Here is a 6,328-nt window from a genome sequence, read left to right on the forward strand (position 1 = left end):
TTTTCAAAAAGGTGCCTCTATTCCCAAAAGGCTCATTAGCTCAGGGTCAACCCTCCTCCCCCACCCTCAAACACAAGCTCACAGTGTGACCCTTCAGCCCATCTCCTAACCCCCTTCCCCACCCTGAGTTGGCTGTGTAGCCCATTCAGATTTGGGATGGTGTGGAGGACAGAGTTACAAGGTCACGCAACACCAGGTTCGTCTGGAGGTGCCAGCTTCCGGACGTGGCTTGGCTGGTGGTGAGAAGGGCTCTGCCTGTGAGATCCCGGACTCTCAGCCGCACCGCACGCTGCCCTCGAAGTGGCTGCGGGGGGGACGAGACTGTCACACACCTCCTTCTGGAATGTGCCTACGCAGAAGAAGTCTGGAGAGGAACGCAGTGGTGTTTGTCGAGGTTCGTCCCGAGCAGCGCCGTGACGCGGGACTCCGTGCTCTACGGCCTGTTCCCCAGGACTCACACCGAGACGAACATCAACTGCGCCTGGAGGATCATCAACTCGGTGAAGGACGCTCTCTGGGCGGTCCGAAACCTGTTGATCTTCCAGCTGAAGGAGTTGACCCCCGACTGAGTGTTGCAGACTGGCACATTCCAAGGTCCAGGACTATGTGTTGAGGGACGCGCTGAAGTTTGGGGCAGCTGCCGCCAAGGCACGGTGGGGAAAGACCACCGTGTCACATCTGCCTGCCTAAAGAAGAACAGGGGGCCCGCGCAGTCATTTGGGCTCTGCTGACAGCTCAGCAGAAGAGCTGGATAGTCAATGTACAGACTTGTACATGGGAAAAATAAATTTCGATATCTGTATGTAAAGCAATGTAATGTGTGCACAAGGATGGCATGAGCAATTGTATAGAGATCCAAATAATTTTATGAATAAAGTATATTTTTGAAATAAAAAAAAGTACCAACTTTCGGAGCGCTGCTCCTTTGTCAGGACCATAACCTGGTTTTGGGTGATTCCTCACGGATATAAGTCTGATAATCCTGTCCCACTACTTCCCTGATGAAGGAGCAGCGCTCTGAAAGCTAGTGCTTCCGAATAAACCTGTCGGACCATAACCTGGTGTTGTGTGATTTTTCACCGATATGACCCCCATCCTCTGCCGAACCCAAAGAGGGTGGGATACTGTAGCCTTGTGTCTTTTCAAGAATACGAGGTGTACCTCCATCTCTCTCTCTCCCCTCTTACCAGGGCAGAGAGCTCCTGCTTCCCACCACACCCCCCCACCCACAACCCTGGGTGGACGTTTCTCCCACTCCCTCTAAAACCATCGGTGACTGAGCCCTTACAGTAAAGGGTGAAGTGTCTCTCCTCACCTTTTCCCACCCTCCTCGTGGTCTTGGTGAACGCCTTGGTCACGTTCCCCCATCCCTCCTCTGACCAGGGGCAAAGAAACCCAGCTTATTGGGGGGGGGCTGCTCTCACTGCTTGGATTCTCAGATTTTAAATCTACCCCCTTTGCCCTCTCGTGTGGCAGTGGTGTAATCCAGGCAGTTTTACGTACAGAGGATATATTTGTCCTTCTCACAGATTGAGATTGGGCCCTGCGTTCACTCCAGGTTGGAAGACATAACCGAAATGTCTGGAAATCCAACAGGGCTGGACAGAGGAGAAGCAGAGAGCATGGTTCCACTGGCTGGGGAAGAGACGAGAGCCAGGGGAAACGTCAGTCTGAGGATACAGGGTAGGACCGAGAGGGGGGAAACCTTTCTTCAGTGACCCTGTGGAATTGGCCCCCCACTTGGAGGCCAAGTCCACCGAATAGTGATGGACACGTCCCATAATTTCAAAGGCATCAACAGGCTTCAAAAATGTTGATGTGATGGAAGAGCCATACCGAATGGTGCAACAGGTTCGATGGGCCGAATGGCCCACAGTTGCTCAAGGTTTCGATATGAATTGCTCCTTCCACCCTATGTTTGATGGGCTGAATGGCCTACAGTAACTCCTGGTTTCTACATGAATCACTCCTTCCACCCTATGTTTGATGGGCCGAATGGCCCGCGGTAACTCCTGGTTTCTACATGAATCTCTCCCTCCACCCTATGTTTGATGGGCCGAATGGCCCGCGGTAACTCCTGGTTTCTATATGAATCGCTCCTTCCACCTTATGTTTGATGGGCCGAATGGCCCGCGGTAATTCCTGGTTTCTACATCAATCACTCCTTCCACCCTATGTTTGATGGGCCGAATGGCCCGCGGTAACTCCTGGTTTCTACATGAATCACTCCTTCCACCCTATGTTTGATGGGCCGAATGGCCCGCGGTAACTCCTGGTTTCTACATGAATCACTCCTTCCACCCTATGTTTGATGGGCCGAATGGCCCGCGGTAACTCCTGGTTTCTACATGAATCACTCCTTCCACCCTATGTTTGATGGGCCGAATGGCCCGCGGTAACTCCTGGTTTCTACATGAATCACTCCTTCCACCCTATGTTTGATGGGCCGAATGGCCCGCGGTAACTCCTGGTTTCTACATGAATCACTCCTTCCACCCTATGTTTGATGGGCCGAATGGCCCGCGGTAACTCCTGGTTTCTACATGAATCACTCCTTCCACCCTATGTTTGATGGGCCGAATGGCCCACAGCAACTCCTGGTTTCTATATGAATCTCTCCTTCCAGCCTATGTTTGATGGGCCGAATGGCCCACAGCAACTCCTGTTTTCCTTATGAATTGCTCCTTCCAGCTTACGATGCTGGTTTGCTCTTCCTCCTTCCCTTTTCTCCAGTCTTTGCATTTGCATAACAGCTGCCACGTCCCGGGGTTTTGACAGAGAGCCGTTTCGCTCCCTCACTCCAAACACTCCCCCCCGCCGGCCCCAAAACAGTCCCAGAGCAGCTGAGTATTTCACAACATTCTCTTTTATTTCCAAAGAAAATAAACTTTTCCACACAGCGATTGTCAACAGCAGATTAGAAGGGGTACAGCTTTCTGTTTCACGGAGTGGATGAGGTTGAGGTGCTTTTGGGAAGTTATCACGGGGAGTCATGGTGGATTTGTAACCCAGTGAGGCATGAGGAGCAGTGGGCGGTGAGGGGGCTGTTGGGCCCTCCATGGCGAGAGGATTGGAATGCAGGAGCAGGAATGGACAGGGGAGACCACACCCTGGGGTATTGCATGTGTGTGCCTCTGTCTGTCTCTGTAGCTGTGTGTGTGCACAGTCGAACAATCATCCCCTCAACACACCTGCACTGCAATACTCAAAGTCACTTTCAACTCTACTGGAGGGCGCCAGTGGGACTGAAGGCATGAGTAAGTGTGTGTGTGTGTGTGTATATGTGTGTGCCTGTGTGTGTGTGTATGTGTGTGTCTGTGTGTGAGAGTATGTGTGTGTGTATGTCTGTGTGTGTGTGTATGTGTGTGAGTACGTGTGTGTCTGTGTGTGTGTGTATGTGTGTGAGTATGTGTGTGAGTATGTGTGTGTCTGTGTGTGAGAGTATGTGTGTGTATGTGTGTGTACGTGTGTGAGAGTATGTGTGTGTGTATGTCTGTGTGGGTGTGTGTGTGTGGGTGGGTGTGTGTGTGTGTGTGTGAGTATGTGTGTGTGTGTGTGTGAGTATGTGTGTGTCTGTGTGTGAGAGTATGTGTGTGTACGTGTGTGAGTATGTGTGTGTGTATGTCTGTGTGGGTGGGTGTGTGTGTGGGTTTGTGTGTGTGTGTGAGTGTGTGTGTGAGTATGTGTGTGTGAGTATGTGTGTGTCTGTGAGTATGTGTGTGTATGTGTGTGTACGTGTGTGAGAGTATGTGTGTGTGTATGTATGTGTGGGTGTGTGTATGTGTGTGTGTCTATGTGCACAGTCGAACAATCATCTCCTCGACACCCCTGCACTGCAGGTGATAACAGACCATGACTCTAAGTCTGAGCTGGTCAGTAAACCAGAGAGAAGGGAACAGGACGATCTCTCACATCTTGACTACTAGAGTTGTGATGCTGCCAAAAGGATTTAGAACGAGAGATCTGGGGAAGCAAACACTTGTAAAGTTGGCTGTTCAACGACCAGCGTCGATGCTCCTGCTAAGTTGTACAGCGTAGGTAACAATCTAAACATGCACAGTGTTCTTAGTGACACTTGAGTCATTCACACAGAAATCCGGTGGAGCCAGTTCCTTTCCGATCGCATGCCGACTCGGATCCGGGGAGGGGGAAAGCTGTCCGCAATCCATGGAAGTTGCTTTCCGACCCGACTTCTCGTGAAAAATGCAAAAGTCAAGAGAATGAAACTGGATTCCTCAGAAACAGCCTCACTGACGGATACATCTTGGGACGATCACAAAATACAGGAGTCTCACACCGGCACCGGGAATAACGTGCAGCTTGTTTTTGATCATCAGACACAGTCAGTTGAAAGGGAGGATGGTTGAGGCAGAGAGAGACAGATTCCAACACATGTAGGGCTCCTTCTACACTCTGAAACTAAAAATAAAGCTCTTTCTACACTGTCCCCCCATCAAACACTCCCAGGACAGGGACAGCACGGGGTTAGATACAGAGTAAAGCTCTCTCTACACTGTCCCCCCATCAAACACTCCCAGGACAGGGACAGCACGGGGTTAGATACAGAGTAAAGCTCTCTCTACACTGTCCCCCCATCAAACACTCCCAGGACAGGGACAGCACGGGGTTAGATACAGAGTAAAACTCTCTCTACACTGTCCCCCTATCAAACATTCCCAGGACAGGGACAGCACAGGGTTAGATACAAAGTAGAGCTCTCTCTACACTGTCCCCCCATCAAACACTCCCCAGGACAGGGACAGCACGGGGTTAGATACAGAGTAAAGCCCCCTCTACACTGTCCCCCCATCAAACACTCCCCAGGACAGGGACAGCACGGGGTTAGATACAGAGTAAAGCTCTCTCTACACTGTCCCCCATCAGACACTCCCAGGACAAGGACAGCACGGGGTTAGATACAGAGTAAAGCTCTCTCTACACTGTCCCCCATCAAACACTCCCAGGGCAGGGATAGCACGGGGTTAGATACTGAGTAAAGCTCCCTCTACACTGTCCCCCTATCAAACACTCCCAGGACAGGGACAGCACGGGGTTAGATACAGAGTTAAGCTCTCTCTACACTGTCCCCCCATCAAACACTCCCAGGACAGGGACAGCATGGGGTGAGATACAGAGTAAAGCTCCCTCTACACTGTCCCCACATCAAACACTCCCAGGACAGGGACAGCACGGGGTTAGATACAGAGTAAAGCTCTCTCTACACTGTCCCCCCATCAAACACTCCCAGGACAGGGACAGCACGGGGTTAGATACAGAGTAACTCTCTCTCTACACTGTCCCCCATCAAACACTCCCAGGACAGGGACAGGACGGGGTTAGATACAGAGGAAAGCTCACTCTATACTGTCCCCCATCAAACACTCCCAGGACAGGGACAGCATGGGGTTAGATACAGAGTAAAGCTTCCTCTACACTGTCCCCCATCAAACACTCCCAGGACAGGGACAGCACGGGGTTAGATACAGAGTAAAGCTTCCTCTACACTGTTCCCCCATCAAACACTCCCCAGGACAGGGACAGCACGGGGTTAGATACAGAGTAAAGCTCCCTCTACACTGTCCCCCATCAAACACTCCCAGGACAGGGACAGCACAGGGTTAGATACAGAGTAGAACTCCCTGTCAAACTAATATCAGGCTCTGACACTGCTGGCATAGTCTGCACGAAGCGATGTGTGTCTCTCTGTCTCCTGTAAAATATTGGGTCCGTCTTCCCTCTTCCCCTTCCCCTAACAGTGAATCCTCTCGGATCGTGTCGCGGGAGGAGGGGCTGCCGCTTTCGGAACATTGAGTTTCAGAGTGAATTTGTTTGAAAAGCAATGAACAATCCAGCGGTGAGTGTTTCAGAACAAGAGGAGAGAGTAGCCATTCATTGTTGACCGCTCCCGTCGATACCCAGAAACACGGAAATCTTCATCACTTTGCCCTCCTGAATTCCCAGGACTCACACACAGTTGCCGAAACTGAGTGAGTCTGATGTTTGGAGGCGTCCGAACTCAGAAAAGCCTGTGAATGTCTTGCTGCCGGTAAACGTCAGAGGGAGTTCACAGCGTTCAATAACGGAGCTGAGTCCAATCCCCGTATTTAGCCAAAGAGGAGGCATTGTTTCACGGTCCCAACGCTGGTTGGTGGGGGAGGGTGGAGTGCAGGGTACCGGGGTGGGGAGGTCAGACATCTGCGTTGTGAGAGGGCAGACTTTAATCAGGCTAAAAGATGAAGGTCTGGGCGGTGGCAGTTAACTGTCAATTGTTTTACCAGGGACCTTCTCTCACACACACATACATCCCATCTTCCCTGGCCCTCCCTCC

Source organism: Chiloscyllium punctatum, chromosome 35 (assembly GCF_047496795.1).
Source record: "Chiloscyllium punctatum isolate Juve2018m chromosome 35, sChiPun1.3, whole genome shotgun sequence".
Taxonomy (NCBI): domain Eukaryota; kingdom Metazoa; phylum Chordata; class Chondrichthyes; order Orectolobiformes; family Hemiscylliidae; genus Chiloscyllium; species Chiloscyllium punctatum.